The sequence below is a fragment of the Canis lupus genome, chromosome 6 (genome assembly GCF_011100685.1).
Source record: "Canis lupus familiaris isolate Mischka breed German Shepherd chromosome 6, alternate assembly UU_Cfam_GSD_1.0, whole genome shotgun sequence".
Taxonomy (NCBI): Eukaryota; Metazoa; Chordata; class Mammalia; order Carnivora; family Canidae; genus Canis; species Canis lupus.
In genome coordinates, this window is record NC_049227.1 from 45743821 (window position 1) to 45767384 (window position 23564).

The 23564-nt window shown below is 32.4% G+C and overlaps 2 long non-coding RNA genes across 10 annotated transcripts in view; one reads left to right on the plus strand and one right to left on the minus strand.

The window, feature by feature from the left end:
* The window catches only part of LOC102152190, an 80480-nt gene that overhangs the window by 19473 nt on the left and 37443 nt on the right, over window positions 1-23564 (minus strand). For 3 of the 5 annotated variants that reach the window (XR_005361069.1, XR_005361071.1, XR_005361072.1), the window contains one exon: window positions 6927-7018. The exons of the other annotated variants lie outside the window; for them this stretch is intronic. This is a non-coding gene — a long non-coding RNA (uncharacterized LOC102152190). The remainder of the gene's footprint in view (window positions 1-6926; window positions 7019-23564) is intronic. 5 annotated transcript variants of the gene reach the window in all.
* The window catches only part of LOC111096362, a 56396-nt gene that overhangs the window by 11889 nt on the left and 20943 nt on the right, over window positions 1-23564 (plus strand). For 4 of the 5 annotated variants that reach the window (XR_005361079.1, XR_005361078.1, XR_005361080.1 and 1 more), the window contains one exon: window positions 21277-21384. This is a non-coding gene — a long non-coding RNA (uncharacterized LOC111096362). Of the gene's footprint in view, window positions 1-21276; window positions 21385-23220; window positions 23466-23564 lie in introns of all 5 variants that reach the window. The other variant, XR_005361082.1, reaches the window with a different exon arrangement.

The following is a 23564-nucleotide window of genomic DNA, read 5'->3' on the forward strand; positions in this document are numbered from 1 at the left end:
GAAACTGAAAATTAACACAGGTATAAATAAAATATACCAACCCATTCTAATTGTGTCTATGGAAACTAGAAATTTAAAATTTTGATAAAATCCAATCAGTTTGCTCCTCTATGGATCATGCTTCTGAAGTTATATTTTAAATATGCTTTGCCTAAGTCAAAGTCACAAATCTTCTTTAATCATATTATATTATATTATATTATTAATATATTAATAATTATATAAAATAATACACTCTGGTTAGTCAGGGTGCTGCAGTTCAATCACTGACCAAGGTCTGTTTTTGCTGATGTGTTGAGTGCCAAAGCCAATGTCTGTCCCTTGTTGTGTTCAATTTATTTATTCAATAATTCTTACATGAGCCAATAATTCTGGGTTTTATTTGGTCAGGTGGTGGGTATTGAAAAGACTAGACACCCATTCACTTTCAGATGCTTTGATTTTGAACTAAACATTTTACCTAATCCCTCAAATCTCTTTACTCATGTGTGAAATGAAGAAAATTATACCTTTCTTACAGGATTTTCAGATGATTTAATTAAATAAGTAATGTAAAACATTTAGCACAGTGTCAGGCATATCGTAAGAAATAAGCAAATAAATAATTGATTCTGGATGATGATGATGATGATGATGATTCTATACTATGTGCTTGGGAAAATAATTAACGTTCTTGTAGTCTGTAATTTGTCTATCCATTTATGTACACTTTGTTCTAGTATCCAATATGTCTATTTTATGCCAGTAACACTGTCTTGGTTAAGTTTAAATAAATTTTGGAATCAGGAAGTGTTTAAATAAATTCCTAATTCAGGTAGTGTTAGTTCTTCATCTTAAAAGTAGTTTTAGCTATTTTAGGTTCTTTTTATCGACATATGTATTTTAGAATCCATTTGTCATTTCCAAAATAATTCTAAAAATAGACTTCGATAAGAGCAGTTTTAGTTTCATAGTAAAATTTAGAGGAAGGTATAGAAATTTACTGTCTACCATTTGTCCCTACACATGCACAGCCTCATACGTTATCAGCATGCCCCATCAGACTGAAGTGTTTGTAATAACTGATGAACTAAGGTTGACATATATCACCCAAATTCCATAGTTTACATTAGGGTTCGCTGTTGACATTATATAGTCCATGAGTTTTGACAAATGTATAATGGTATGTATCCTCCATTGTACATCACACAGAATAGTTTCACTGCCCTAAAAATCTTTTGTGCTTTACCTATTTACCCCTCACTTCCTTCCTCGTCCCCCCTGGGAACCACTGATCTTTTTCTTGTCTCCACAGTTTTGCCTTTTTTAGAATGTCATATAGTTGGACTCATGCCATTTGTAGCTTTTTTGATTGGTTTCTTTCATTAAATAACATGTTTTAAGTTTCCTCTACAATTCGGAGTAAATACTAAATAAAGCATGATTTCTGGATCATATGGTAAGAGCATATTCAGTTTTGTAAGAAACTGACAAACTCCCTTCCAAAGTGGTTCCACCAGTTTGCATTCCTCCCAGGAATCAATGGGATTTCCTGTTGCTCCACATCCCCACCAGCATATGGTGCCAGTGTTAGGCATTTTGGCCACTCTGTAATAGGTATGTACTAGTATCTTGTAATTTGTTTTCATGATGACTTTACGATGTGGAATGTCTTTTATGTGCTTATTTTCCATCTCTATATATTTGCCAAGGTATCTGTTAAGGTCTTTGGCCCAATTATTAATTATTATTATTTTTTTATTGTTGAGATATATTTTTTTAAGTTTTTAATTTTCATTCCATTAGTTAACATAGTGTTGTATTAGTTTCAGTTGTACAATATAGTGATTCAACAATTCTTTACATCAGGGATGCCTGAGTGGCTTAGTGGTTAAGCGTCTGCCTTTGGCTCAGAGCGTGATCTCGAGTCTGGGGATTGATTCCCACATCGGGCTCCCTGTGGGGAGCCTGTTTCTCCCTCGGCCTGTGTCTCTGCTTCTCTATGTGTGTCTCTGCCTCTCTATGTGTGTAAATAAAATATTTATTTATTCATGAAAGACACAGGGAGAGAGAGAGAGGCAGAGACATAGGCCAAGGGAGAAGCAGGCTCCATACAGGGAGCCTGACATGGGACTCGATCCCAGGACTCCAGGATCATACCCTGGGCTAAAGGCAGGCGCTAAACCACTGAGCCACCCGGGCTACCCAAATAAAATATATATATAAAAAAAAATTTCTTATATCACCCAGTGTTCATTGAAAATGCACTCCTTAATCCTCATCACCTATTTAACCTATCCCACCACCCTTGTGGTAACCATCAGTTTGTTTTCTATAGTAACAGTCACTTTCTTGGTTGTCTCTCTCTTTTCTTTTTTCCTTTGCTCATTTGTTTTGTTTCTTAAATTCCATATGTGAAATCATATGGTATTTGTTTTTCTCAGACTGACTTCATTTAGCTTTATACTCTCCAATTCCAACCATGGTATTGGAAATAGCAAAATTTCATTCTTTATGGTTGAATAATATTCCATTATTTATATATGTGTATATATAGATATACACACAAACACATACATGTACCACCTCTGCTTTATCCATTCATCTATGGATGGACACTTAGGCTACTTCCATATCTTGGCTATTGTAAATAATCCTGCTATAAATACAGAGGTGCATGTATGCCTTTGAATTAGTGTATTTGTATTCCTTGGGTATATACTCAGTAGTGTGATTGCTAGGTAATAAGGTAGTTTTATTTTTAATTTTTTGAGGAACTTCCATACTGTTTTCTATAGTGGCTGCACCTGTTTGCATTCCTACCAACAGTGCAAGAGGGTTCCTTTTCCTCCACATCCTTGTCAACATCTGTTGTTTCTTGTATTGTTGATTTTAGCCATTTTGAAGGTGTGAGGTGATACTGCATTGTTGAGTTTTAAGATTTCCCCCCTACATTTTGGTTAACAATCCTTCATCAGATGTGTCTTTTGCAAATAATTTTTCCCAGTTTTTGATTCATCTTCTAATATACTTGATAATGTCTTTCATGTAGAACAAAATTTTAAATATTACTAAAATCCAGCTTATCAATTTTTTCTTTTATCCTTTTGGTGTTGTAGTTAAAAAGTTACTGCCAAGCCCAGCATCATCTAGGTTCTCGTTATCTTCTAGGAGTTTTATAATTTTGTATTTTACATTTAAGTCTATGTTCTATTTTGAATAAAATTTTTTCAAGCATATAAGGCCTGTCTAGATTCAGATTCTTTGCATATGGATGTCCAGTTGTTCCAGCACAATTTGTTGAAAAGACTTTCTTTGATCCATTGTATTGCCTTTGCTCCTTTATCAAAGATCACTGGACTATATTAATGGAGTGTCTATTCCTGTACCTTCTGTCTTATTCTATTGATCTATTTGTTTACTCTTTCTCCAATACCACATTGACTTGATTACTGTAGCTTTATAGTAAGTCTTGGAGTTCCCACCAGGATTTTTATTAGAATTGACTTGTATCTGTTGATCAATTTGGAGAGAAGTGACATCTTGACAATATTGAGTCTTTGGACATTTGAACTCATTATAGCCCTATCTATTTAGATCTTTTAAAAATTTTCAATGATATTTTGTAGTTTTCAGTATACAGGTCTTGCACAGCTTTTGTTGGATTTACAAATATGAAATATGTTGAGATTAATCTGATGAGAAACATGCAAGACCTGTACATAAAAAGCTGCAAAACATTTATCAGAGAATTTAAAGAGGATCTAAATAAATGGTGGCATTCTTCTATGTTCCCGGTTTAGAAGACTCGGTAAGTATTTTTTTTTTACTATCCTAAATTATTTTTATTTTAGTTTCTGGTCATTTAATGCTTGTATATAGACATACATTTTTGTATATTTATCTTATATCTTTATTATTTCTAGGAACTTTTTTGTAGTTTCTATCAGATTTTATACTTACACAATAATGAAAAAAATTAATTCTTAAATCAAACAGCTCTGTCATGGATTTGATATATTAATATAAGATTATATCATTTTGGAATTAGCAAAAATTTACTATAATGAGCAGCAAAAGCATTCAGGTCACTAATTTTGTCTGGAACAAAGCTTTACTATTTGAATAATATACTAATATATCTAGAGAGTTCAGTTAAATGATTGTTAACAAAGCATACTGAAATGAGTAATATTTTAGAAAATAAATAAGCATATAAACGTCTCAAGGGGACTCTTTTTACAATGGCAGTTCTCCAACCATTGTAATATTGACCTTGAGATGATCTCTCTATGAAGTAATGACATATTTGTGTATATGCATTCGTGTGTGTGTTTAACTTTACATTTTAACAATCTTTCAGTAATAATAATAATTATTTTATTAAATGAATTAAATCACTAGAGTAGAAGTTGCTCAAAAAATAGTTTTATTATAATATTAGGATTGTAGAGAGTGACATAGTTTACAAAGAGCTATCATATATACCATCACTTGTTATTATTACAAAAATCAAAGTTATTGTTTATCCCCTGTGTAGAAGATAAAATTGTGCTTATGTTTTTTTTTTTTTTGTGCTTATGTTATCTGTTATAATATTACACATATCACTGGGAGCATATCCAGTACTCAAACTCAGAGACATTTAAGGAATTTTTGAATATCATGATGTCAATAGTAATTGCCTTAAAACAAGTAGGAAACAAATAAAAAGTGCATATAAATAGTATTTTCATTAAAGTGCATCTTTCAAATAACATACATGCTTTCCTAAACCAATGTGAAGGTTTTTGGTACCAACAGCCCAAATACAGGCTTTAAAGAAAAGTGTTTGTTTTACTGGCAAAGATTTTGTAATAGCAAGGTTTGTTCCAGTATTTTATTTGAAGTAAATAGTTATAGCTAGCTAAGATGGCCCACAATTTCACAGCACAAATGGAATGTTTTCACTGGATAACTGCCATTGATGCCCTTTTTGACTGCTTTTTGCACTATGGCACTCCAAGTATTTTCAGTTAAATATTACTGGCAAAATGTGTTGTGTCAATTTTTCCCTTCTTTTGGCCACTTTAAAATGTAGGAACTGACATCCATGTAAAGTATCAGCTCTATCTTGTCTCCAAGTAAATCTTTATCAGGTAAGGCATTTTATTTGTCCATTCAGACTTAATAGCCAGTGTGATGTGTAATTAGTCTCATGGCCATACATTTAGTACTTGTTGTGGCTGAAGTAGGTCCTAGTCTGTATACCCTGTATATATACTAGTCTGTATATATACTAGTATATAGCTATACTAGTATGTCCTAGTCTGTAGGTGTTTTAATCCTCTTTTCCTGTTGGTCTGATTTTATTGCTTCTGCTTCAGTGTCATATTCACCTAATTTGATATTTATGTTGGAAGTTAAATCTACAAAGTTAAAGAGAAAGAGAATTCTCAAGAGACTCATAATTGTATTCGTCGAACATTTGTGTATACTGAGGCATAAGCACCATGAAAGCAAGGGCTTTGTCTTTTTTAAAGCTATTATGTAGAGCTAAATCAGTGCTTTTTTTTTTTTTAATATAGCAGGCATTGAATTAACACTTATTTAATGAGTGAACCAAGTGGTAGCACTTACTGAGATAATGACAACTATGGGTTGGGGGCTTTGTGTAGAATATCACAAGCTGAGCTTTGGATACATTAATTTGAAAATGCTTTTGAATCTTCAAAGGGAGATGTGAATTAGTCAGAGTTGAGAAATAGAAGAGGGAAGCAGACTGGATAAAAGATAAATATTTAGAATCTTCTGCATATAGATGAAACCTAAAACCATGAATAAAAATGAGAGTCTACACTCTCCCTGAATAAAAGAAGGGGACCTATGACATCGCCTGAGAAACTCTACCACCTATAAAGAGATTGAAGGAGAAAAGTCTAAAGGATAAGATTATCAATAAGCTGTTCCCTATACATTTCCTCAACATGCTAGGGCTATCCACCTTGGAATTAAAGACCATGTAAGCCATCAAGAGAACTTCAGAGCGGCAAGATAACAGAAAACAACAAAAAGAAGGAAAGTACGAGCTTTCTTTTCTAAGTTGTGAGTAGCTGACTATGTTTCCTGAGCAACATATTATGATGTCTGAACACATATGAGCAGGATTTAGGGTTTTAATCAAATAAAATTTACAACAAAATTATCTAGCATATTTAATAATATGACTAATCCTTATTGTGCTTCATGGTAATTAGGCACAATGTTAAGCAGCTTGCAGAAATGAATGTGATTAGCATAATGTTTATATAGCTAAACTCAATTGTTTTTTTATTGTCAAGTGAAGAATAGGGAGGCAAAATATGTGTAAGAAGGATGCTTTTTTGAGGTCTCTTCAAAACTCTTTGATAAATAACCTGGTAATAGCTTTCTTTGCAAAGTAAAGAAGCTCCTCAGTCAAAATACTTGTTAATTGCTTTACAAGAAAAGCCAGTAAAGAATAGATTCTGAGTTTCATTTCCCATCTTGATTTAAAAATCTGTCATCTTATTGACAATTTAAGGTGTTTAAAAGATGAGAAGAAAGTAGCTTAGTAGAATTTAAACAAATTGGCATCTAATAAGAAGAAGGTCAGATCAAGGTAGCCTAGGAAAAAGCCAAAGACAAATTGGAAAGACATCATGATAAAGTTAATGTTAGGTTAAACAAGCAATATAATGAGAGAAAGTCAGAAATTACCATCTTTTTATCTTTCACAGTGCAATTTCTGACTTTTCAGGCAAATCAGAGAAAGTTCTGTGGCTTCCGTCCATACTTTAGTAACATAAATTCTTATAATTATTTCCAGTCATAAAAGTTATATCAAGTCAGTAATTAATGCCAGTCCAAATTAATAATTAAAATTTATAAGCTAAGATAAAGCTTAGCTTTTACTCTTATCTCAATTTGGTCTCTGGCAGGGTACATACCTTCAGTGGAAAAAGGTGTTATGGTAGGTGTCTTCCTTTCCCAACCTTGCTCTTCTATATTCTCATTCTTGTATACTCTTTGTTTTTTATTTCTTCAGGGTTCAAAAAAATAATAGAAAAAAAAAAAGAAATTTATCAAAGGCCAGAAAAGTTCTTACTTGACTAACATAGTCATGGTCTAATAGTTATTTTGTTCTCTGGGCTTGGCACTGTATTTAGAGTAAAATCTATATTTGTTTTACATTCTTCTCCTAGTCTTCCTCTTCCTTCTCCTTTTCCTCTTCCTCTTCTCCTTCTTCTCTTTCTCTTCTTCTCTTTATTTCCTTCCTTTTTCTTTCCCCCCTCCTTCATCTTTTTTTTTCTATTTCTATCTCAGAAATGTTAGCAACTGTTTTAATTCAAATGTCATTTTCATTTAGATCACTCTCTTTAGTGGATGATTTCATAAGGACAAAAAGGGGTCATTTAATTCAGGGATAGGGTAACACTAAATGGTTGTGCCTAATAACAACTTCAAAATACATGAAACAAAAACTGATGTCACTGTAAATCACCAAATATTGCTGGGTAGTTTAATATTCCCCTCTCAATAATTGATGGGATATTTGACAGAAAATCAGTAGGTATAGAAGACAAAAACAAACAACAACAAAATTATTAACCAACATGACCTGAAAAACATTTTTTTTGACCTGAAAAACATTTATACAGCAAATGAAATTTCCAACTTCTTTTTAGGGGTACCTAGAATATCTTTCCAGAAAGATTCTCAACTATGAAAAAAAGTTTCCAATGAACAATCCAAAAGGGAAATTAAGAAAACAATTTCATTTACAATAGCATCACAAAGAATAAAATACTTAGGATTAATCTTAATTAAGGAAGTGAAACATCTGTACAACTGAAGGTTACAAAAAATTGACAAAAGAATTAAAAACAATTAAAGAGAAACACACCTCATGTTTACAGATCAGAAGGCTTAATATCGTTAAGCTGTTAATACTACACAAAGTTAACTATATATTTAATGTAATTCTTATCAAAATCCCAAAAATTTTTTTATAAAAATAGAAAAAAAATCCAACTTAAAATTCATATGGAGTCTCAAGCAATCCTGAACAGCCAAAACAATCATGAAAAGGAAGAATATAATTGGAAGAGCCATACTTCCTAACTTCAAAACTAATTAAAAAGCTATGGTAATCAAAATTGTGTGGTACTGGCATTAAGACAGACATACAGACAAATGGAAAAATAGCAAACCCAGAAGTAAATTCTTGCATATGTTATCAAATGTTTTTTGACAAAGGTGCTAAGGGCATTCAATGGAGAGAGAAGTCTTTCTAACAAACGGTGTTGGAAAAACTGGGTATCTCTACACAAAAAAATTAAGTTGGACCCTTCTCTTATATCACACAAAAAATAATTCAAAATAGGGCAAAGACCTAAAAATAAGAGTCAAACTTATGAAACTTAGAAGAAAACAAGGGAGAAAGTTTCATAACATGAATGTTGCAGTGACTATGTGAATATGATACCAAAGTAGAGGCAATTAAATAAAATAGATAAACTGGACTGCACTAAAATTAAAACATTTTGTACATCAAAGGGTACAATTAATAAAGCCATCTATGGAATGGGAAAAACACAAGCGACTCACTTTTTTGATAAGGGATTAATAACCAAAAGATATAAAGAATTCCTATAAAAATGAAAATCAAAGGGTATCTGGGTGACTCAGTTGGTAGAGTGTCCAACTTTTGGTTTTAGATCAGGTCCTACTCTCAGGGGTCATGAGATCAAGCCCCATGTCAGACTCTGTGCTCAGTGGGGAGTCTCCCTGAGATTCACTCCCTCTGCCCTTCCCTACTTGCTCACACTCTTTCTCTCTCTCTTTTTCAAATAAATAAATCTTAAAAAAAAATTTTTTTAAACCTCCAATCATGAGATCACCTCACACTGATTAGGATGACTACTCTCAAAAAAACAGGAAAACAAAACAAATCAAATATTGGTGAGAATGTGGAGAAACTAGCATACTTGCACACTTCTGATGTGAATGTAAAATGGTACAGCCATTTTTACTTTTTTTGTTCTCAAGTTGGAAGATAACTTGATTTGGGGGCATATACTTCATGTAGAACTACATGCAGCAAGAAAGAAATCACCTTCTTTCCTCATCATTTTGCAGAGCCCAAAGAAAAGAGTACTCTACGGAAAAGAGTATGGCAATTCCTCAAAAAATTAAATATAGAATTATCATATGATCCAGAAATTCCACTTCTGGGTATATAAATGAAAATAATTGGTATCAAGGGTCATAAAGACATATTTGTATACCCACATTCAAAGTACCATTATTCAAAATAGCTGTGAAATAGAAGGAACCCCAGTGTTCATCTATGGATGAATGGATAAACAAAATGTGGTATATACATAAAATGGAATGCTATGCAGCCTTTATAAAGGTAGAGAAGTATATGATATTCAAGAACATTGATGAAACCTGAGGACACTATACTAAGGTAAGTAAACCAGTCAGTCACAGAAAGACAAATACTGCATAGTTTCATTTATATGAGGCACCTAGAGTAATCAAATTCATAAAGACAGAAAATAGAATAGCAGTTACCAAAGGCTGGAAGGAGGATATGGTATTACTGCTTAATGGTATAGAGTTCCAGTTCTGTGGGATGAAAAGTTCTAGACATTGGCTGCACTATAGTGTGAATGTACTTAACACTACTGAACAGTACAATTAAAAATGGTTGAGATGATAAAGGTTGTGTGATAAATACTTTTTAAAAAGAGAGATAGATAAAATGAAACATAGATAAAAATGAAAATCATAAAAGGTATTTTATCCAACCAAACTGGAGTTAAATTTGAAATAAACAATTGAAAGATTTCTGAACTGTCTGCCACATATTTGCAATTGAAATAACATACACCAATTAACCATGGGTCAATGACAAACTTAAAATTAAAAAAAAAAAAAGAAGCAAAGTAATTTTAACTGAATGGAAATAAAAACAAAATGCCAAATTCAAGGGGTACAGCTGAAGCAGTGTTTATAGAAAATATACAGCATCAAATACATACATTAGAGGGGAACAAAGGACAAAAATCCATATCAGTTTCTACTTTAAGAAATTATAAAAACAAAAGACTATAAATAAAACCACATTGAGAGAAAAATAAAATACTAAAGATCAGAGTAAAAATTAATAAAATAAAAAATAAAGTTACTAAAAGCAAATGCTACTTATTTGAGAATATTGATAAAAATAATGTCTTTAGCCAGAGTGATCATGAATAGAGGGAAAACATAAATTATTCATATCAGAAAAGAGAGAGAGATACCATCACTATACATATTTTTAAAAGATAAGTATTTTGAAAACTACTTTATGCAAATATACTGAACACTTTAGAAAACAATAGATATCTTGAAACATACAAATTGAATAGCTCACTGATGAAAAACAGATTACTTGAATAGCCCTATATCTATCAAAAAATCAAATTTATAAGTAAAAATCATTCAACAAAGAAAACTACAAGCACAATCAGCTTTATTGGTGAATTATATTCATTATTTGGAAAAAAATCATACAGATTTTACACAAAACCCTTCAAGAAACTAAGTTAGAAGGCAGAGGAAGACTTTACAACTAACTTTGTGAGGCCAGAATTATAATGGTACAAAACAGACAATGAGATTGCAAGAAAAAAAATCGGAAATATCCCACATGGACCATCAGTGCAAATATTCTAAACTATATTTTAATAAAATTAAATTTAAAAATATATACAAAGGCTCAGATATCATGAACTATTTGGTTTGATCCATGAGCAGAAGGTTGGCTTAATATTAAAAAATAAATCAATGGAATTCATTATATTAACAAACAGAAAATCATCTCAGTGCATATAGAAATAGACTTTAACAATAACTGGCATCTACTCCTTCCTGATTAAAAAAAAAAAAAAAACTCAATAAACTAGAATTACAAAGAAATTTCTTCAACTAGCTAAAAGGCTCCTTTGGAATAACTACAGTTAACATCATATTTGACTGTAAGAACAGAAATTGCCCCAAGACCAGGAAAAAAAAATTAAGGTATCCACTGTCACAACCCCTAATCAATATTAAACTAAAATTTCTAGCTAGAGGAATAGGACAAATAAAGAAATCAGAGATCTTCACATTGAGAAAGAAGTAGACTGTCTTTCACTCATGGATGGAAGATCATCTATGTAAAACATCATTTGGTTCGTTACAAAAAGCTATTGGAACAAATAAGAGATTAGCATAGCAGTAGAATAAAAATGACTATACAGATTATATGATATTTCTATATCCTATCAACAGTCATCAGAAATTGAAATATAAAAAAAAAGGTATACTGAACAGTAGCATCAGATATATAGAATATTTTGGGAGAAATTGAACTGTGCAAGTTTTATACACTAAAAACTACAAAATATGTGGAATTCCTAAAATATCTATTTAAATAGAGAGATATATTTATAGATCAGAAAACTCAACATTTTTTAAGCTATCAATTATTCCTAGATACATTCGAATTCAGATCAAAATCTCAGGAGATTTTTCTTTTTGGGTAGAAATAAACAAGTTATTTCTAAATTCAAAGGACCTAGAATAGAATTTTTTTTCTTAAAAGAAGAAAAAGTGGAAAGATTACCCATATTCTAAGTACAGCAACCATGGCAATGTAGTATATGTATCAAAGAGATAAATGTAATGTAATAAAGAGTACAGAAACAGATGTACAAATATACAGTCATTTGATTTTTAACAAAGGTACAAAGGCAGATCAGTGGAAAAACAATTGTCTTTTCATAAGTTTTAGTTTCTGAATTTTAGAAATGTATATGCAAAAATAAATGAACTTGTACCTATATTTCACATTTACATAAATTACATCAAATGGATAATATATTTAAATATAAAACCAAAAAATTCTAGAAAACATTTGAGAAAGTCTTTGTAAACTTGGTTAGGCAAAGATTTCTTAGATGCAGCACCAAAGCATAACTCATAAAAGACAAAATCAATACACTGAAATCCATCTGAGTTAAGAATTTCTACTTTAAAAGACACTGGTAAGAGAATGAAAAGAGAAGGCACAGACTTGGAGAAAATATATTCTAGTCACTTTAAGAACAAAACATACAGAACCATATACAGAACCCAAAACTCAATAAATAGCATAAAAGCCAATTAATTTTTTTTAAATTAACACTCAAAGAAAATATATGGACGACAAATAACACTAAAAGATATTCCATATTATTAGCTGTAAAGGAAAGTAAAACTCTAGTGAGATATCACTGCAAACCTATTAGGTCTAAAACTAAAAAGACTAACAATGTCAAGTGCTGCCAAGATGGTGGGGAAACTGAAAGTCTCATAGCCTTCTGGGAAAGTGGTAAATAATTTGACAGTTTCTAAACGTTAAACACATGCCGACTCCATCATTTATTCCTTGCTCTCCCTGATGGAATGAAATATTCAGCAATTAAAAAGAATGAACTATTCTTGTATGCAACCAAATGGATGATTCTCAAAATGATTATGCTTAGTTGAAGGTGCCAGACAAATCGAGTACGTACTGTAAGATTCTATTTATATAAAATCGTAGGAAATGCAAACTAATCTACAGCAACTGAAGGCATCTCAGTGGTTGCCAGTGATCAGAGTGGGTGGTAAGAGGCAGAAGGGAAGAATTTGAGAAAATTTGGGGTTGATGCAAAATCCATTATCTAGATTGTATATATATGTCAATACCCATCAAACTATGTACTTATGTGCAGATTATTTTATACCATTTATAAGTCAATATTTTTTAGGAAGGAGAAATAAAGACCTTTTCAGATAATCAAACACTGACAGAATTTATCACTAGCAAATCAACACTATAAAACATTGAAGATGTTAGAAGAAGAAAAATGATACCAGAATTTTGGTTCTAAATGTAGTGAATAATACTGGAACTGATAAATATGTGATACATATATTTTTCTCAGTTTAAAATCTCTCTAAAAGAGAACTGACTGGATAAAGTACTGACAATAGAGTGTATTTGGGGGCATATGGCATATGTGGAAATAAAATATATAAGAAAAATAGCATGAAGAATGGGAGGTAGGAATGAAATTACAGTGTTATAATAAGTCCTTCCACTATAACTGAAGCAATATAATATCATTTAAAAGTAGATGTGATAAGTTCATTATGCACACTATAGATTCTGAAGCAACCATCAAAAACAAAATAAAACGAAATTAACAAGTAAACAAACAAGTAAAAAAGAAGTTGTAACTTATAAGCAATGGTTGAAATAAAATGGAAGCATAAAAATAGTCCCAATGAAGGCAAGAAAGGAATAGAAAAACACTAAAAATAAATAGGAAAATAACCATATTTAGCTAGATGTAGAATTAAATCCAACCAAATCAATCATTAGATTAGGGTGTATAAAAATTTCAATTTGGAAGTAGAGATTGAAAAAATTGATTCAAAAAATGAAGATACCAGGGCACCTGGGTGGCTCAGTGGTTGAGCGGCTGCCTTCAGCTCAGGGCGAGATCCCAGATCATGGGATCCAGTCCCACATCAGGTTGCCTGCATGGAGCCTGCTTCTCCCTCTGCCTGTGTTTCTGCCTCTCTCTCTGTGTGTCTCGTGAATAAATAAATAGAACTTTTAAAAAAAAAGAAAAAAAAGATCTCACTATATACTGTCTAAAGTAAGTCCATATTAAATATAAGAAAGTAGTTAAACTAAAAGTTAAAAGATATAAAAAGCTATAATGTGAAAATACTTAATAAAAAATACAAAATAAGCTGATGTGGCTATGTCCCTGTAAGGCAAAGGAGATTCGAGAACAAGGACTGTAACAAAGATGTGAGGTTCCTGCTTGTAGTTTGTGGAGTTTCCAACAATTGGAATGAGTGGAATCGAACTGAGTTTTAAGGGAGTCATACTTCCAGAGATACCTTAATCTGGCAACGTGGGCATTGCCCAGCCCTAAGCAAATCCCCAGTTCTTAAATAGACAAGAATAAGAAGAGTTCTGATAAAGCTTTAAGGACCCCACCTCACTTCTCTGAGATCTGGCCATAGATAAACTTATCAAAATAGATCCTTTCAGAGAACAGAAAGAGAGATAAACATATACAGAATGCAGAATTCATGTCCTGGCCAGCTAGGGCAGAGAATTTTTGATATCGCAGTCCAGATAAATAGGACATATGCAGTTCAACACTGAAATTTGCATGTTGTGTATCTTCTATTCACCTCCAAATGGTGTTTAATACTGCAATTATCCTGCCTGTCTCTGTTTTGTTGTTGTTGTTGCTGTTTCTACATGATCATATATTGAAGGTATTGTGACTGGTTGTTGACTACTAAGCCACAGGTTTCTGAACCATGATAAACTACAGCTATTGCTGATTCAAGGAAAACATACTGAGTATTCTTGACTCAGGGAACTCTTGCCCCATGATATTATTTGAGATTTAGCAGATGAGATTTAGGGTTGTCTAACTTTGGAAGCTAGTAAGGACATTTTTACTGTATGTAGAACAATCATAATAGCCACAATATTAATAGCAGCTATCATTTACTGAATAACCACTATTTGTCAAACATGATACTGGCCCTTTCAAGTTGGATCATTCCACTCAATCCTTTAGATAATTCCATGAGAAGGACATCATTATTATTGACACTTTTACAGATATTTAAATGAAACATTAGATTTAAAAAGGGGAAGGCATGTCACCTGGGCGGCTCAGATGGTTAAGCATCTGCCTTTGGCTCAGGTCATGATCCTCGTGTCCTGGGATACAATCCTGCATTGGGTTCCTTGCGCAGTGGAGAGCTCTCTCTCCCTCTGCCCCCTTGCTCATGCACTCATGTTTTCTCTCTCTCTCTCTCTCTCTTATTCTTACTCTATCTCAAATAAAGTATTTTTTTAAATTAAAAATTTTAAAAATTAAAAACTAAAAAAAAAGCAAAAACAAAAAAATGAGCTCAGGATTCTACAGTGATGGAAATGTCACACCTGGAATATGAAGCCAAGTACTTCAATTCTCAAATATCATATTATAAATAAATTAGGCATGGATGTTCTTGTTATGTATGCCTGGAAAGAAGGGTGTGTGTATGTGTGTGTGTGTGTGTGTGCACAAGAAGATGCCTAATCAATCCAGAGTCAGAGTCTGATGAACAAATTTGAAAATTAAGATCATCTGTGCCTAAATTCTGATGAACTTTTTGCTTTTCAATACTAATCAGGTAATTTCATTTAAATTACCTTTAACAAGGTAATGTGCAAGGTCTTCAGTTGTTTCCTAATTACAATGAAGATATTACATAACATCTTTTATCGTTTAATTGATTGATTCAGCATATGTATCCAGGATCCCTTTCTACTAAGATAGGTACTGAAGGTCCAATTAAGAAAATAGATTTTAGTTCCACTTTCAAGTCTTATGTGGAGTAAAGCTTTGATACAGAATCAATAAATGATTAAGTAAATGAATTAAATATAAATTTCAAGATTTCTTGACTGAAAATATTGAAATACAGTTGGACACGTGGCTATAAACTTTGTGTGCAACAGACACTAGAAAAATGATAGATTTGAGGGCAAAACTCCCCGAATATTTATTACTTTGTGTCCTCATTTGTAGCCCAAAAACTGATATGAAGAAAAGCTATTTTATTTGAAATTTTACTTAAGTTTAGGCCAATAATCAAATAAATGAGCAATGAAATGTTTGAAGCCAAAGTGGTCCAGATTTTTTTCTTTCAAGAAATATCTCTTTCTCTTTTCTTTGGTTGATGTTTTTGTTGTTGTTGTTGGTGGTGGTGGTGGTGGTGGTGGTTTGTTTGCTTTGTTGGACTTAAAACTCACAGCTTCCACATCCAGAATAGATAAAATAGTATGAAATAGACATTTACTTATGAAATATTTCCTCATAAGTCACGATTAACCTCAACTACAGATTTCATTTCTAAGTTATGCCCTTTCTTTCTTGTGCCCAATCAAAATGAACATTTCTGAAATTTTGTTCACTGAGGGCTTGTAATTTGTAGTATTTTAAAATAAGTATCAGTTGACTCGATTTGTCAAGATATATGAAACTCAGGCAGGTTATGCTATGTGTACTTATGTTAAGTCATGGTATTTAAAATATGTAAGATCATTTGTTTGCATCCATTTCATTACCTAAGATGACCTAGAATGACTAAGTAGTCACAAATAGTGGGGTTATTTTTTTTTTGATTGTTCATTAAGTACCTACTAGGTATATAATAGGATTCATGTTTACAAAAGAAATAAAGAGATCCCAGTTTCTATGAGCTTGAACTTTAAGGGGAGACAAGACACATGGTGTTTTTTACAAAAACAGTGGCCCACCCAGAGAGATATCAGAAATGGAATGAGATTAGTACTGGCTAATAGAAGGAGAATGCAAGTGCAAAACCGTAAGTTCTAATTATAGAGTGAAATGTATCACAGAAAATTATTTGACTATAGAGTTTAAATGAACAAAAGAATGTTTCCTCCACACTTTAATGTTTCTAAAGATCTTCATCATCATCATACCCACCATCATCTTCATAGCAAACATTTATTGACTTCTTGGAATATTCCAGGCACAGCTCCAAGAACTTCTCACATATTAATTCATTAATTTTTACCAAACCCCTGTAGCTTAATGTAAACACCATTTTGATTTTAGAGATGAGGAAGTTGAAGCAGAAGAACTTGTCCAAAGCTATGAGGCATGTAGCCAGTCATAGGGCTGGGTTTATATACATTGTGGCAGGCAAGCAGACCACTGAGCCCAGATTTTCATCTTCTTTTGAACAATGCAGTCAGCTTGACAATTTGTTTACACTGTGTCTGGTTTTATTTTTTTTTTTAGATTTTATTTATTTATTATTTATTTTATTTATTTATTTTGTATGAGAGACACAGAGAGACAGAGATTGGCAGAGACACAGTCAGAGGGAGAAGCAGGCTCCATGCAGGGAGCCTGATGTGGGGACTCGATCCCGGTCTCCAGGATCAGGCATTGGGGTGGTGCTAAACTGCTGAGCCACCCAGGGATCCCCCCCTGTACTGAGTTTTATATAAATATATTCTTTTTTTAATATAAATTATTCTTCTGTTAGCATATTTGTTCTAAAAATACTATTAAAATATAATATTTTTTGTTGTTTCAGGGTTTTTATTTATTTATTTTCATTTTTTATTTTTTTCAGGTTTTTTATTTAAACTCTGGTGAGTTAACATGTAATATAAATTTGGTTTTGGGAGTAGAATTTAGAAATTCATCACTTCTATATCAACACTCCATACATATCACACATGCCCTCCTTAACACCCATTACTCGTTTAGCCCATCCCCCACCCACCTCTCCTCCAGCAACTTTCAATTTGTTCTGTATAGTTAAAAGTCTCTTATGATTTGCCTCCTTCTCTTTTTTCTTCCCCTTTCCCCCTTGTCCATCTGTTTTGTTTCTTAAATTCCACATGAGTGAAATCATATATTTGTCTTTCTCTGACTGACTTGTTTCACTTAGCATAATACTAGCTTCATTCACATCACTGCAAATGGCAAGATTTCTTTCTTTTTGATGGCTGAGTAATATTCCATTGTATACATATACTACTACTTTAACCATTCATCAGTCAATGGACATTTGGGCTCTTTCCATAATTTGGCTATTGTTAATACTGCTGCTATAAACATTGGGATGCATGTGCCCCTTTTGAATCACTATTTTTGTATCCTTTGGGTAAATACCTAGTAGTGCACTTGCTGGGTTGTAGAGTAGCTCTATTTTTGACTTTTTGAGGAACCTCCATACTGTTTTCCAGAGTGGCTACACCAGTTTTCATTCCCACAACAATGTGAGAGGGTTCCCCTTTCTCCACATCTTTGCCAACATCTGTTGTTTCTTACATTGTTAAATTTAGCCATTTTGACAGTTGTGATGTGGTACATAATTGTGATTTTGATTTGTGTTTCCCTGATGATGAGTGATGTTGAGCATCTCTTCATGTGTCTGTTAGACATCTGTATGTGTTCTTTGGAAAAATGTCTGTTCATGTCTTTTGCCCATTTCTTAACTGATTATTTTTTGGGGTGTTTAGTTTGAAAGTTCTTTATAGATTTTGGATACTAACCTTTTATCAGATATGTCACTTGAAAATACCTTCTCCCCATCTGTAGATTTCCTTGTAGTTTTGTTGACTGTTTCCTTCATTGTGCAGAAGCTTTTTATGTTGATGAAGTACTGATAGTTCATTTTTACCTTTGTTTCCCTAGACTTGGGAGACATGTCTAGAAAGAAGTCAGTATGGCTTATTTCAATAAAGTTACTGCCTGTGCTCTCCTCTAGGATTTTTATGGTTTCAAGTCTCACATTTAGGTCTTTCATCCATTTTGACTTTTTTTTAGGTATGGTACAAAAAACTGGTCCAGTTTCATTCTTTTTTGTACTGCTATTCAGTTTTCTCAATACCATTTGTTAAAGAGACTTTTTTCCCACTGGATATTCCTTTCTGATTTATTGAAGATTAATTGGCCATATAATTGTGGGTTTATCTCTGGGTTTTCTATTCTGTTCTATTGTTTTGCCAGTACCATACTGTCTTGATCACTACAGCTTTGTAACATAACTTCAAGTCCAGAGTTGTGCTGTCTTCAGCTTTGTTTTTCTTTTTCATTATTGCTTTGGTGATTTTAAATCTTTTGTGATTCCACACAAATTTTAGGATTGTTTGCTGTTGCTCTATGAAAAATCTTTTTGGTGTTTTGCCAGGGATTGCAACAAACAAAAGTTCAGAATTAATCACTTCACAGGCAAATTCTACCAAACATCTGAAGAAGAGTTAATATCTATTATTTTTAAACTATTCCAAAAAATAGAAAGGGAAGGAAAACTTCAAATTCCATTCTATGAGGCCAGCATTGCCCTGATACCAAAACCAGACAAAGACTCTATTAAAAAGAACTATAAGCCAATATTCCTGATGAACACAGACGTAAAAATTCTCAATAAAATACTATAAATCAAATTAAATAGTGCATTAGAGGAATCATTCACCACAATCAAGTGAGATTTATTCCTGGGCTGCAAGCATTGTCCAATATTTACAAATCAATCAATGTGATATATCACATTAATGAGAGAGAATAAGAACCATATGATCTTTTCAATAGATGCCAAAAAAAAATCATTTGACAAGGCACAGCATCCATTCATGATAAAAACCCTCAAAAAAGTAGAGATAGAGGGAACATACCTCAACATCATAAAGGTCATATATGAAAACCCACAGCTAATATCTGCAATGGGGACAAACTGAGAACCTTTCCTCTCTGGTCAGGAACAAGACAGGGATGTCTACTCTTACCACTGCTATTTAACATAGCAATAGAAAGTCTAGCTACAGCAATTGGACAACGAAAAGAAATAGGAGGCATCTAAATTGTCAAGGGAAAAGCCAAACTTTCAATATTTGCAGATGACATGATATTGTACATGGAAAACCTGAAAGATTACAGCCAAAAATTGCTAAAACTGATAAACAAATTCAGTAAAGTTGCCAAATACAAAATCAATGTACAGAAATCTGTTGCATTTCTATACACCAATAATGAAGCAGCAGAAAGAAAAATTAAGGAATCAATCTCATTTCCACCTGCACCAAAAAAACATAGGTTGACCTAGGAATAAATCTAATCAAAGAAGTCAAAGACCTGTACTCTGAAAACTATAAAACACTGAAGAAAGAAATGAAGATGACACAAAGAAATGAAAAGTCATTCTATGCTAATGGATTAGAAAAATATTGTTAAAATGTCTATACTACCCAAAGCAATCTACACATTTAATGCAATCCCTATCAAGATGCTTCATTATTTTTTTAGCACCCAGTTCAAATACTGAGACTTTGGACAGTTTTTTGAGAACTCTATGGGAAGATGACTTTTTGTTCAATTTTATTTAAAGTCTTATAATCACGTATAGAAGTAACTGGATTGAATAGTTGACCTAATGAATTGACTTTTTCTCAAATATTGGATGTACTATTAGAAACATTTTGGTCACTACAAATCTAACATTCAACATGTCACATAAAGGACTAATGAAGCCATGCATCATAAAATTCTCTGTCTTTTTGGTAATACCTAACAATCAGTCTTTAAAATCTTAACAAGTCAAAAAATTTTTTAAAAAAATCTTAACAAGTCAACTTGTGCATATGGAATCTCATTATTGTTACATTTAACCTCACTGCTTCTCTACTTTTTCAAGTCCTTTTTTTTTTTTTTTTTTTTTTTTTATGAGAATAACCATTGTAGAGAAAAAGGAAACTGGGAGTAAACCTTTATCCATTATTTACATGAATAGATTCTTCTATATAAATATAATTAATGCTGAGATCTATATATAGCATATTTCCCTAAACACACATAAAGAATACCCTTGAATGAAACCTGAGTAAGAGTATGAAACCTGAGTAATAGTGTGGTCTTACATGGGAAAGAATTGTACAACTGAGTTACATTTGGGAATGTTTAGAAATTATTCATTGAGCATCTAACATATGCAAAGAGCAGAGCAAAGTAAACATACAAATTAGTTTATAATCTAGTGGGGATTCAAATGTATGGAGAAAATAAGCAATATAAATTGATTGAGGAAATGGTTATTTCAAGTGAATATGGACTTAGCTAAAATACCTAAGTTTAAAGTCCCATTTAAGATAATTGAGATGCAGATCTCCACTGAGTCTAGATGTAAAAGAGAAGTCTATTGTGATGTACATCTTTAAATCCCATATCAAATTTGTGGTTATTATAAATAGATAGTGAACCAAAAAAATTTGAATTGAGGCTATTGTATTCTATCCTAGCATAGGGAATCATCATGTTATAGCAGAAGAAAGAAGAAAAAAAAACAAGGAGGTTTATTATAAAGTAGTCAAAATTTGATTTTTTTTTTTAATGTCAGGATGAGAAATTTAACTCTCATATAGAGGAAATCCCCACCTTCAGCTTTCTTCTGCCTGTGTTTCTATGTAATGTGGAAGAGAAAAAGGCAGCATCTAAGACATAGAGGCTTCTGTTTCCCCAAACCTGCATGTGTGGACATGTGCATATGTGTTGTGTGCCTGTACACATGTGTGTGCATGCACACACATGCACACCTACACTCACAGTTCTACTTAGAATATATACATCTAAGTAGAAACTTGGAATTAAATCTTTGTTTGTTTATTTTCCCCACCAGTTGAAGACATCTACATGGTCATAAGCAGCCTGTTCTGAAAGAGAAATGAGTCCATTAGCTCTTGATACTTCCTGGGTTGAGATGGGGTAGAAAGATACCTAATGCTTAGTAAGTAATTATTTTTCTCATGCAAATTTTCTCATTCCCAGCATGAAAGGATAGCATTCTGAATTTCTTTGGAGTACCTATTTACAAATTTTAAATACCACTTCTTTTTCTCCCCATTTACTAATAAGGTAAGCAGAGTTTTCTACAACACTGTCATGATTTATTTCATTTCCAAAAACATGATGGTTTCTTTTCCTGGTATACTCCACATTTTTTTTAATCAAAAAAGTCCACAGTCAGATTTCCAGCATAAACAAAATTTCTCTTAAAGAAATATTTAACGTGGAAATTTCCTTTCATATGCCTCCCAGTACCTTATCACAATTAAATATAAATTTGTGTGATGATGGTGATGGTGATGATGATGATGAAGATGATGATGATGATGATGATTGCAATTGTGTATTTCCTCAATCAGACTGTAAGGTCTATGTCTTTCTTGATAATGATTTTCCTGGAATCCAGGCTCCATGTCTTTCTTGTTGAGAATGATTTTCCTAGCTGGCATGGTGCCCTAGTCTCAATAAGCAATTTTTGAATGGATAAGTTAATTGACATACCTTAATTCTGTTTCTGAACTCCCAAAAATATAATAGTATACTTAAATTTACAAATTAGGAGAAGGCCTTCAAATAAAATTAAAAAGAATGATTTAATGTAGCTGAAAGTATTTTTTAATTATTGGATAAACATTCTGGCAAGTTTAGCCCCAGAGAGACCCTAACATGTATACCTGACAGGCTATTGTCCTGAACACATACAACCTTGATCAGCCCAAAAAAAACAGGTAAATATAGTCTTTGCCCACAAAGACTATAAATTTAGTTCTTTACATATTTGTAAAGAATTATTTCTTGGAGAAATTAAGTATAAAAAATAAGTATCCCAGATAATTTATCAATTGGTATTTTATCAGTATCTGATATGTTAAGCTGAATAACATAAATAAGATAAAATCCATAAGATCATACATGCCTATTTTTAATCAAAGAATCAAAATAAATCATAAAATGTCACTCTATTCAGTAGAATACACTTCAGAAGAATTTTCTCAGATAATGCAATACATTAATTTCTTACCCAGGTAGTTAGGAGATCTGGAAATCAAAGGTTATATTTCATCTTTGTGTTAAAAGCCAAATTATTTCAATGCTAAACCAAGTACTTTTGTTTTTCTAAAGAGGAATCATGACTCTAGAGAGAATCTTGCTGACTGTTTCTCCTACCAATGTTTTTACTTTGTTTTTGTTGTTAAAATTTAAGTAAGTTCCACATGTGCAATATTTGTTCTTCAGAGTTTTAAGTTATTTTCAGGTACCAAAACTCATTTTTTTCTCCCCACCTGAATTATTGCTGGTTCTGAATACAAGCAGTGTGCCTTTATCATTTCTGCTTTGAATTTTATCCTTTTATAGCCTGGAAGGATGATTTTATTTATTTATTTATCTGGAAAACCTAACAAACAGAAATCTTGGTAGTGTATACAAGTAATCTCCTTCCTTGCAGAAATTGCTCTTGAGTAACTGCCATCATTAGAGCTTCCACCAAACACTACACAGAAAAACCTCCTGACCCTTTCACATTTCTTCTTTTATTTGGCAAAATCTGATTTGTTCATGTAAACATGGGATAACATTGGGGTTAGCTAACAGTTTTATTCTATTGCCCTAAAATTTAGTTTAAAATAATGATTTTGTAATTTTGTGAATTCCTGTCAAATTCATGAATCATATTGTTATGCTATGTAAAACATGTAGGAGTTTATAGAAACTATTATTGAAAGGAGGTTAAAAATTCTTCAGCTTAAGAGTACTTGTTATCCACTTCCTCTCCCAGGATTGTTGTAGTAATGACGGCCCAGTTGGGAGTGAACATCATTAGCCTAAACTGGCCCAGCACTATGGACAATGACCTAACAAGAAATGATGTTTCCTCAAGCAAAAATGGCAGAAAAAAACAAACTGATATTCTGCTCTTTCAAAATGTTCCAAAATGATCCAGCATCCTATCCATCTCACTCTGCAATTGCAACTTCTTATCAAATTATCCCTTAAGTAGGGTGAAGAGTGAAATTGAAATAGGTGACTTTTCTAATCAGACTCAGATTTGTTTTCCCTTTTTAATCTTATTTTATTTTTAAATGTGTTGCAAAAAAAGGTCATACCAAGAGTAAGAATGTT